The following is an 11815-nucleotide window of genomic DNA, read 5'->3' as shown; positions in this document are numbered from 1 at the left end:
GACATTTGGATGTAGAGCTAGACAACAACTATGAGGGGGGAAATCAGTTGATCTGTCTTCCACATCTTTTAAGTGCAAACTGTAACGCTCACCACCTAACTGCATGTGTTTGGACATGAGAATGCTCCAAAAAGAAGGGACACATGAAAGAGAAGCTTCTGCTATGCGTTTAACATAAGCTGCACAATGCATGCATGATCCCCGTTATCTTCCTCTACGACCAGACGACCACCGATTCCTCCCTGCTGGCCTGACCACCGTCACTTAAGTTAAAGAATTCGCTCTAAAAAAAATTTGGAATCTATAATCTCTTGCTTTCAACTTTTTTTTTAGGAGATCTTGCTTTCGACTTGAAATCCCGTATGTCTAAATTAGCTCATGGGCCCCCTCTCTCCTACGTACACAGTACATTGATTCAAATGCGTACCTGATTTTTCCGTTCAAAAAAAAAATGCGTACCTGATTTATTATTACTAGGATTAAGTCCACTTTAAGCCCCTTAAATATAGGTCCACGCTAAGTCTGAATTCTCTTTCCAGCCCGGGCCTGCTCCAGTAAGTAACCCGTGTGCGTGCTAGCCCAACGGGCCAACCATATGTGATGGGCCATATTGTTGGCCCATCAGAAGCTAATGTGCTTGTGACTAGGGCATGCTCGTGTTGCACGCTCCAGCCATTTTATCGTTTTTCTCCGACAGAGATGCCATCTTCTCCATTCAATGCTCCACGATGAAACATCGCGATCGCAAAGTACATTCACACGATCATCAGCCACAGTAACCTGACTGGAATGTGACCGGAATGACACCGTGCGGCCGGCTCCTTGTCCTAGCCAAACTCAATCACAGCGGAACGAACAGCGACGATGGCCAGTGCACGAAGGCTTTCTCCCCAATCAGAGGGGCAGGTGTCCCGAGGCCGGCCGAGGTTAACCACAAGCTCGCGCGTGCCACCACCACCGAGGCCTCGCCGTTGGTTGGCGCAGTTCACCGGAATTCTGCGCTCCGTCCGCGTCAGTCCACCGCCCCATCCTGCGGCCAATCTGGTCCCCTCCAACTACCACAATCTCTGTCGCGTCGCGTCATGTCGATCACACGTACGCGCGCGAGTTGATTAGTCTCCCAACTTAATTCCTCGCCAGGTAGCCGGGAGGCCCGGGAAGTAGGGCGAATTGTTGAAATCAGTGCTGCTGTTAGTACCGCTGTTTAGTTTTTGCATTAACCCGAGTCTACGCTTATGGTCGTGTTTAATTCACGTTAAAATTAAAAGTTTAGTTGAAATTAAAATAATATGATAAAAAAGTTAAAAGTTTACGTGTGTAGGAAAATTTTGATGTGATGAAAAAAAATTATAAATTTGAAGAAAAAGTTTGGAACTAAATTCAGCCATATGATGAGCAAAAGTACACCGTGATGAGCAAGTATGTGGAGTATACTGTATGTACCCGCCGGCAGGCAGGCAGGCTTGACTGACAAGCGGTCTAAGGACAGACGACCATACAAATTTCTTCACACGATGAAACTCTTTCCCATGGAGAGTTTAGGACAAGGTCGCTGTTGGGATCAGGCCACGTGATGGGCCACGTCGTGAGGCGGGCGTCCCGAGGCGAGGCGATATGCGTGCGCTCCCCCGGCGTGCGGACGCGACGCGCGCGCAGCCAGAAGGTTCAGCCAATAAACGTGGCAGGAGACGGATGGTGGGTGGGTGACCATGTGCGCGGCGCGACACGTGCGACCGACCCGACCTCACCTCTCCCCCCGAGGCCTCCCCCACTCGCAGCGCAGGGCTTCTCACTCGCCGTCCGTCACCTCGCCCAGGAACACGCAGGACCGATCGCTTTGGCCTTTTTCGCTTCGTTAAATTCTTGGGTCCAGGCGCCCTCCTGGGTCAAACCCCCCCACGCCCTAATCTTCCGTGATTAATCTCCAGGTCTCGCGTAACACGGATCGATCGAGGATTTGGGATTGAGATGGCGTTATCTGAAGCTAACTGGATTGGTTTGAACGGTTGACTTTTAGCTGATCGTTTGCTTGGGGTCATGCAGTGTCCGTGTCACGGTGCGAAAGTACTAGTACTAGTAAAAGGTTTGGACTTTGCATCACACAAGAGGCTTGACCGAATTTTGCATTTGTTGTGTTCTATGGTTGTGGAGGTCAGCAGCAACTGGTTTCAGTGGTTAGTCCAGCCAGCACATGTAACCGAATAAAGGACGCCGGCAGGCTAACCTACAGTCTACTATTGCGCTGCTGCGAGACATTTGGCTGTGTTTAGTTGGATCCAAAGTTTAGATTTTAATTAAAATTGGAGATGATGTGATTGAAAAGTTGTGTGTGTATAACAGGTTGATGTGATGGAAAAGGACTGAAGTTTGAATCCAAACTTTGATCTAAACACAACCAAACACACTGAACTAGGGGAGTCCGGGATTCTGGAAGCATGCACATTTGTCAAGCCCTCTCTTTCAAGGAAAGTACCCACCCGAGTTTCTGAGACACGAAGCAACCCATTCCTGCGGCGGCGTGTCAGGCTGCGGCGCGCGCGCGCCAGAACTTGCCATCTACTCCCTCGCCGTGCCCAAGATAACCCCAAAAAATTTGGCAGAGGAAGCCGGATGGAAATGTCCCCGGAAGCTATGCGCACGGGAATCAGGGCGCGGCTGTCCACGGATATGGTTGACAAATGTACGCGTCACGCAAGGCTTCGATCGCTTGTAGCACATCACGCGACGTCGGGAGAGCCATTCCTTGGCAATCATCGAACGGCAATCATGGTGGCGTCGTCGCCTCGCTTTCGGATTTCGTTTACTACTGTATTTGCTGCTCTCTGCGCTGCAGTCGGTTTCAGGGTTCAGCCATCCCGAGGGCGAACAGGTGGTGTCTTCAGGCGTTCTGGGTGCTTCTCTCCCTTTCCTGGATCCTGACGGCTGTTTCTGATCCTGGCCTATGGAAGAAATCGATGTGGTGTGCAGCAAGCAGCACACACTACCGTAAAGGCTCATGAAACCCAAGCATTCGGCTAGGAGAACTCCAGTAAAATAGTGCCGTATTCGCTTGTCGCATCCGGACGTTGCAGCATTATCCGGCAGCCGCCATGAAATCAGCAGGGCGACATGTTCTTTGTCCGCACCCTCCTCCTCGTTGAAAATGTCATGCTTAGGACGGAGAATTATTATGCGTATGCTTTGCTTTTGTCATCTCTGTGTTTACTGAAGTGCAATGGATCGAAGAAGACTTTAGCCTCTCTTTACCAAACCGAACGAACAACCAGCCTTTCTCGCACGAGCTAGGCCACCACAGCACCACTGCCGAAAAAGAGAGAAATTATATACTATCATCCAGCAAATGCCGTAGTGCAACGCAGTGCTAGCTAGTTAGGAGGAAACTTTTGATCAATCAAGCACACATGAACGAATGAACGGTCGTGGCCTAGCTTGCAGCAGTGATGATGCTCCGAACCGAGTGCAATGATAGCATGATCCGATGCGCCCATGCATGTTTCATTCCACTGCCTTTTAAGCGTACACAGCTCCTCTTTTCCGGGGTTAAGCTAGTCCTTCTGGGGCCCCAGAGAAGCGAAACACGTAACAAAGAAGGAGCAATGCATCTTTCCAGATGATTTATGAAGGGCATGAAGAGGCTGAGCCTAAAAGAATAGGAACTGAATAATGCACTTGCATGATTGATGAGCCGAACTAGCCATATGTGCGCGGCGTAGATGGCAGCTGCTTGCTTTGGGCCTGATATATAATGGTAACCTTTTGAGGTGTCTTTCCTCTGAACCGAGATGCTGTCCAACCAGATCAGATAGCAATATGGGAGATGATCTGATCATGTACTCGGCGCCTGCATTGCATATATTCTGCAGGAAAACGACGAAGGAATAGTAGCACTGATTTTTTTTTCACATTAATTCCTGTCTTCACCTTGGCTAGCTTAATTTGTCTGTGAGCACAGGTGTAGCTAGCATGCATGTCAGAATAAAACATGCATGAATTATGAGTTAAGCTAGGTCATTGATATGCTAATTGATGTCCTCGAAATATGGTTTGTTCATGATTCGTGCCTATGTATGTACTGTACTGTATTACTTGAAGCCGTGATCCAGGGTGTGATCGAAGCGCATCACGCTTACATCAGAAGACCAATAATGCGTGCATAATGCAGCATTATTGTGGAGACTCCGAATAATTACTATAGAGAAAATGATAAAAAATAAACAGATTAATGTCAAAATCAATACACTTTTCTTTCGCGGTAATTAAGCAGAATTTCCCTCTGCTGCTTTTGCAACTAGCTAGTTAGGACCGGTTAGTTTCATCATTCTAGCCAATTGTTGATTGGTTAGTGCATCGTTATCATCTAAGGGATTAGGACTGGTTCCAAGAGATGATGTGATGCGTAACTGCAGCATGATTAATTTAAGCGACAAACGCTTTGTTGTAACCGCCCCTTGATAACCAGTTGCTACAAGTACATAATTCAACCCAAAATTTGTATATGGATCTAGAGGTGAACTTGAGATGAACTAAAGAGAAAAAAAAACAATTCCGAGCATGATGCATGCCTGAGCTAAAGAAGTCTTAAACTTAAAAAATTCATCTAGGACGACAGAAATAGTCTGAGGGTGTTACAAGAGTAGTTGACCAAATTACCAAATGTCGTACGATGGCCATGAAAAAGAACTGCCGCGGACGATTTTTTTTTCTAAAAAAAAAGCAGACGATTTTTTCCCTGTTCTTGAACCTACTGCGGCATTTCTTCTCAAACGATACAACAGCTAGCAAAATAATTTGGTTAGTTAGAAATAGACCAATAATCCAATACTAAACGCATATACAAAGAGTTTAATTACACGTCCTAATCATGAACCAGGAACAAGTGAGGAGGCACTAAGAAATAGGATCTTGCTTCCGCAATACGAAGCATCTTAAATTGTTAATAGTGAGCTACTACATCTGTCGGTGATATGGGACCGGGAGTATCATGACCAGAGGCTTGAGGCAGACGCAATCGCCCACGTGGCCTGGCACCTTCGGGGACGTCGGGCCCGAGGGTGAGGTGTCCGCCCTCCTCCTGATTTCCCCCGAGGGGGGGGGTCGGGTTGCGCTTGCCCCGGCCCCGAGGGCCGAGGCACCCCGACCCCTTAAGGAAGTCTGCGCCACATATATGGGATAAGTGAGCACAGCTGTGCTCACCTAACAGCATTTATTGCAGTCTGGTCAAGCGTGTCACGCTGCATGCAACGCAGTACAGCGCGTTCCTTTATCCGGTCTGTGACCAGTCACAGACCGGTCAAATCACGGGTTAGGTGGCGACTGGCGGTCTGACGCACGCCTTGCCCCATCCCGTCAAGACGAAAGCCTCTAGGCACTCGTCTCAAGCCGGAGCTAGCGTGTTATCTCTTAGAGATGGCACGTTAGCCCTGGTCAGATTTATACCAGGCTTCATCCTAACCATTACAGGCAAGGTGTTACACGAAGACGGGCAAACATGCACGTTGTTAAGCTGACGCGTGGTGGACAAGAATGACCGGTCTGGCACTGGTCGCGTCATCGACAGACAGCCACGGTCCCGCGTCATCTCTGTCTTCGGGGGAGGTGGGGGTAGGTGTGGGCTGTCCCATCAGAAGGGCTCCCGGATGGAAACCGTACCGATCTCCGCCCATTAAAGAGAAAAAGAACAGTCCAGTTTGGAAAGAGAAAGGTGCATGTGGTATCCCCTTGAGATATAAAAGGAGGACCTTGCCCATTTAGAGGAGGACTTTTTTTCCCTTTGGGAAGGCGGAGGGGAAAGGGAGTTAATCCTTTGTAACTTGTCCATACACAAATCCACAAAAACACAGGAGTAGGGTATTACGCTTCACAGCGGCCCGAACCTGTATACGTCGCCGTGTCTCGTGTGTCTTGCGGGCGGGTGATCCTTCCACATACAGAGAGAGAGAGAGAGCTTGGGATTGCACCCTAAGCCCCTGGTCGAACCGGCAAAGGGGGGCTTGCGCAGTCTCCCGGTGAGGGGCCACGAGCTCCGTCATCTGGCGCGCCAGGTAGGGGGCTCAGCGTGTGTTTTCTGAGCTCTCAGACTCTTCCGTGTGCGCCAAGTTTTTCTTGTTCAGCCTAATGGCCGAGCAAGGAAAAGCGCACGACCTCTCTCCGAGTGTGAGCGGCGACGACGGGGAGCCGAATCCACGCCGTCGAGCTCGTACTCCCCCACCTCCTCCACGCCAAAGTCCCAAGCGGGGGGAGGCGCTCGAGAGAGTCGAAAAATCCGCAGCATCGCCAGTCGCGGGTGGTGCAGGAGAACGGCGAGATGGGGAGCGTCGCCTCCTCGTCTACGGCGACGGCAGCACGCCTCAGGGCGCGCTTCAGGCTGTTGGCGCGCTCCTACGTCACCCGCCTGTCGTCCCTGACCCGGAGTCTCCAGCCCAGCGATGGCTGGACGACGTGGCCAACTTGGTCATGACGGCACAGCAACGCCTGGGTGCTGGCGGACGGTCCGCCACCACCAAGACCTCCGGCGCCGCCACTACCGGTTCCGCGTCGTCAAGACGGAGGGCGCGGCGAGCGGCGGCTGCTGCACGCCATTCGGCTACCACTCCCTCGTCGGCGCCTCCGACTCGGGAGGATCAGCATGAAGAGCCGGATGCCCGCCTCGACATCGAGCGCCGACGTAGTGATCGGCGTGCTCCCCGCGCAACGGAGGGTGCCTCTTCGTCCAGGGTGTCACCTCGACATGGACGTGAGGATCAGCCCTCCGTGCCCCCGGTTGGTGGTGTTGGCTGTAGAGCCTTTGTGGCGAGTCTTCGGAATGTCCGTTGGCCCCCAAGGTTCCGGCCCACCATCACCGAGAAGTATGATGGGAGCGTCAACCCCACCGAGTTTCTCCAGGTCTATACGACCGGGATCGAGGCCGCTGGGGGAGACGACAGGGTCATGGCGAATTTCTTTCCCATGGCCCTGAAGGGACAGGCGCGGGGTTGGCTAATGAACTTGCCACCCGCGTCGGTCCACTCCTGGGAGGATCTGTGCCAGCAGTTCACCATGAACTTTCAAGGCACCTATCCACGCCCGGGTGAAGAAGCGGACTTGCACGCAGTACAGCGAGGGGATGATGAATCCCTTCGCTCGTACATTCAGCGTTTCTGCCAAGTCCGCAATACTATACCTTGCATCCCTGCACACGCGGTGATCTACGCGTTCAGGGGGGGTGTGCGGCACAACCGCATGCTCGAAAAGATTGCCTCCAAAGAGCCCCAGACTACCGCAGAGCTTTTTCAGCTCGCGGACCGAGTGGCTCGTAAGGAGGAGGCTTGGACCTGGAACCCCTCCGGTTCCGGTGTGGCAGCTTCGGCCGCCCCCGGATCCGCCGCTCAGACAGGGCGGCGTGACAGGAGGAGGAAGAAAAGGTCGGTCCATTCCGGCGACGAGGGTCACGTCCTCGCCGTCGAGGGCGCTCCGCGGGCCACCCGAAAGGGGAGGCCTGCGAGCGACAAAAAGAGAGAGGCTGGTACTTCCAGCAGGGAGCGCCCAGCCAGCAGGTGGTGCTCCGTCCACAACACCTCCCTCCACGATCTCGCGGACTGTCGCGCAGTCAAAAACTTGGCTGAGCGAACGAGGAAGTGGGAGGAGGACAGGAGGCAGGAACGCCGTGAGGGCAAGTCTGCGGCAGTTCCCTCCGGTAAACGGCGAAGTGAGGCCAGACAGAAGGCCCCCGCCGTTGACATCGATGATGGTGATGATGACCTAGGTTTCCAAGAACCAGGGGCCACCATTGCCACTGTCGACGGAGGAGCGTGTGCTCACGTTTCTCGCCGGAGCTTCAAGGCTATGAAGCGAGAGCTTCTCGCCGCGGCCCCTACTCATGAGACGACGCGTCGGGTGCGGTGGTCGGAGGTTGCTCTCACCTTTGACCAGACCGACCACCCACTGTGCGTTGCCCGGGGAGGGCAGATTGCGATGGTGGTTTCCCCCACCATCTGCAACGTGAAGTTGGGGTGTGTCCTCATAGATGGGGGAGCGGCTCTCAACATCCTTTCCCCCGCGGCCTTTGATGCTATCAAGGCCCCGGGGATGGTGCTCCAGCCGTCCCAACTGATTATCGGTGTGACGCCGGGGCACACATGGCCATTAGGTCACATCGACCTACCGGTCACCTTTGGTGGATCAGCCAACTTCCGCACGGAGCGGGTGAACTTCGATGTGGCGGACCTCAGTCTGCCCTACAACGCGGTCCTGGGGAGGCCCGCGTTGGTGAAGTTTATGGCGGCGGTCCACTACGCCTACCTCCAGATGAAGATGCCGGGCCCCGGTGGCCCCATCTCTGTCCGTGGCGACCTGAAAGTCGCGCTCGCTTGCATGGAGCAGCGCGCGGACCACCTCGCTGCTGCGACCAAGCCCGAGGGTGGTGACGAGAGGCTTGGCACCTCCGCCCCCACCGCCCCGAGGCAGCGGATTGCCACATGCGACGAGGTTCCGGTCAAGGAGGTTGCCTTGGGCGACGGCCCATCCAAGACCACACGGATCGGTGGTCTTCTGAATGGCAAATAGGAAGACGCGCTCGTCTCCTTCCTGCGGGCAAACGCTGACGTCTTCGCATGGAGACCAGCGGACATGCCCGGGGTCCCCAGGGAGGTGATTGAGCACCGTCTTGCCGTGCGGCCGGGCGCAAGGCCGGTCCGGCAGAAAGTGCGGCGGCAGGCCCCGGAACGTCAAGCCTTCATCCGCGAGGAGGTGGCGAGACTTCTGGAGGCCGGATTCATCCGTGAAGTCATCCATCCGGAGTGGCTGGCGAACCCGGTGGTCGTTCCCAAGGCGAACGGCAAGCTTCGGATGTGCATCGACTACACCGACCTTAACAAGGCATGTCCCAAGGACCCTTACCCCCTGCCTCGCATAGATCAGATCGTTGACTCCACTGCGGGGTGCGACCTTTTGTGTTTTCTAGATGCATACTCTGGTTATCATCAGATTCGCATGGCTAGGGAGGATGAGGAAAAAACTGCGTTCATCACCCCCGTAGGAACCTATTGTTATACATCAATGCCCTTCGGGTTAAAGAATGCAGGTCCTACTTTTCAACGTACTACTCGAATTTCTTTGGGTAGCCAAATAGGACGTAATGTTGAGGCTTATGTTGATGACTTGGTAGTAAAAACGCGCAACCAAGAAACTTTACTTTCAGATCTAGCGGAAACTTTTGAGAACCTCCGCTCTGCCCGCATAAAGCTGAACCCCGATAAGTGCGTGTTTGGTGTGCCTGCGGGCAAGCTTCTCGGGTTCTTGGTCTCTGCCCGAGGCATTGAGGCCAACCCCGAGAAGATACGAGCTATAGAGCGGATGCGCCCCCCCAGCAAACTTAGGGATGTGCAATGCGTCACCGGTTGCATGGCCGCCCTAAGTCGTTTCATATCAAGGCTGGGAGAGAAGGCGCTACCCTTGTTTAAGCTCCTCAAGCGCTCGGGGCCGTTTACTTGGACGGAGGAAGCTGAACATGCCCTCACTCAGTTAAAGGCATATCTCAGCTCTCCCCCGGTTCTAGTCGCCCCGGAGCCAAATGAGCCCCTGCTACTTTACTTAGCGGCGACCCCCCAAGTAGTTAGTGCAGCATTGGTTGTGGAGCGCGATGAAGACAATCCTCATTTCGTGCACCCCCATTCTGTGCTAACTTGGCCCGGGAGCGAGCAGGGAGGAAAGGCCCCCGTGTCGGACGGTGGCCTACGGCTCCTGACGACCGGAGTCGGCCTTCTGCCCGCTTGTCAGACGGTGCTGGGTGCCCCCGACCCTCAGGAAGGCCCCGAGGCCACTGCGGGAAGGCCGCACCTATCGCCCTTTGGCCCCGAGGCTAACCCTGTGCTGACTCGACCCGGGAGAAAGCAGGGAGAAGAGGCCCCCGAGCCGAACGGAGGCCAGAGGCCCCTGACGACCGGAGTTGGCCCTTTGCCCGCTTGTCCGACGATGCCAGGAGCCCCCGACCCCCAGGACGGCCCCGAGGCCACTGAGGGGAGGCCGCCCCTTTCATCCTCCGACCCCGAGGTCATCGGCACAGAAGACAAGTGTGCCCCGAAAGGCCACTTGAACGAAGAACGCCCCGGGGATACGGCCCCTAGCAGAGAGGATCGGCCCCACCGAAGGGTGCAGCGGCCTGTCTACTTTGTTAGTGAGGCCCTCCGGGACGCCAAGACCCGATACCCTCAGGCCCAGAAGATGCTTTACGCTATTCTGATGGCCTCGAGGAAACTGCGCCGTTATTTCCAGGCGCATCGGGTCACTGTGGTTACGTCTTACCCCCTCGGGCAAATCTTGCATAATCGAGAGGGTACAGGACGGGTGGTAAAATGGGCAATCGAGCTTTCTGAATTCGATCTGCACTTTGAACCACGCCACGCTATCAAGAGCCAGGCCCTCGCCGATTTTGTGGCAGAGTGGACCCCGGCTCCAGAGACCGTCTCAATCCCCGAGGCCAGCACGAACCCCTCGCAGCTGCCTCACACCACCTACTGGGTGATGCAGTTCGATGGTTCTCTGTCCCTCCAGGGTGCCGGTGCGGGGGTCACGTTGACCTCCCCGACAGGGGACGTCCTCAGATACTTGGTCCGTCTCGACTTTCGAGCGACTAACAATATGGCAGAGTACGACGGACTCCTTGCCGGACTCAGAGTGGCAGCTGGACTGGGGATCCGCCGCCTCTTGGTATTAGGCGACTCCCAGCTAGTCGTTAACCAGGTCTGTAAGGAGTACCGGAGCTCTGACCCACAGATGGACGCCTACGTACGCCAAGTGCGGCGTATGGAGCGCCATTTCGATGGGATAGAACTTCGGCATGTACCCAGAAGGGATAACATGATAGCCGACGAACTCTCACGGCTCGCGTCCTCGCGAGCCCAGACCCCACCGGGCGCCTTTGAAGAAAGGCTTACCCAGCCGTCGGCGCGACCCGACCCCTTAGGGGAGACGGATGCGCCTGACCGGCCCCCGAGGCCCGTCGGAGTCCAGGCCTCGGGACCCGAAGGGAGCGCTCCAAGCTCCCTCAGATTGATCGCTTGGATCTCTGAGATCCAAACATACCTCACAGATAAGACTCTACCTGAGGACCGCGAAGGGAGTGAACGCGTACAACGCATTTCCAAACGCTATGTGCTGGTAGAAGGGACCCTCTATCGGCGCGCGGCTAACGGAATCCTCCTGAAGTGCATTCCTCAGGAACAAGGCGTTGAGCTTCTTGCTGACATCCATGAGGGCGAGTGCGGAGCCCATTCCGCCTCGCGCACCCTGGTTGGCAAGGCCTTTCGTCAAGGATTTTATTGGCCGACAGCTCTCAATGATGCAGTCGATCTGGTCCGGCGATGCAGAGCGTGTCAGTTCCACGCCAAGCAAATCCATCAGCCGGCCCAGGCCCTGCAGATCATACCACTGTCATGGCCATTTGCTGTCTGGGGGCTTGATATCCTGGGACCGTTCAAACGGGCCCCGGGCGGGTTTGAGTATCTGTATGTTGCGATCGACAAGTTCACTAAGTGGCCCGAGGCTTATCCGGTTGTCAAGATCGATAAGCACTCTGCTCTTAAATTCATTAAGGGCATCACGGCCCGTTTTGGAGTGCCTAACCGTATTATTACGGATAATGGCACCCAATTCACTAGTGAACTCTTCGGCGACTACTGCGAAGACATGGGCATCAAGCTCTGCTTCGCCTCACCTGCCCACCCCAGAAGCAATGGCCAAGTGGAGCGTGCCAATGCAGAAATCCTCAAAGGCCTTAAAACCAAGACCTTCAATATTCTCAAGAAGCACGGCGATTCATGGATCGAGGAGTTGCCAGCGG

This window comes from Oryza sativa, chromosome 4, assembly GCF_034140825.1.
Source record: "Oryza sativa Japonica Group chromosome 4, ASM3414082v1".
Classification (NCBI taxonomy): domain Eukaryota; kingdom Viridiplantae; phylum Streptophyta; class Magnoliopsida; order Poales; family Poaceae; genus Oryza; species Oryza sativa.
This window is presented reverse-complemented; position numbering follows the sequence as displayed.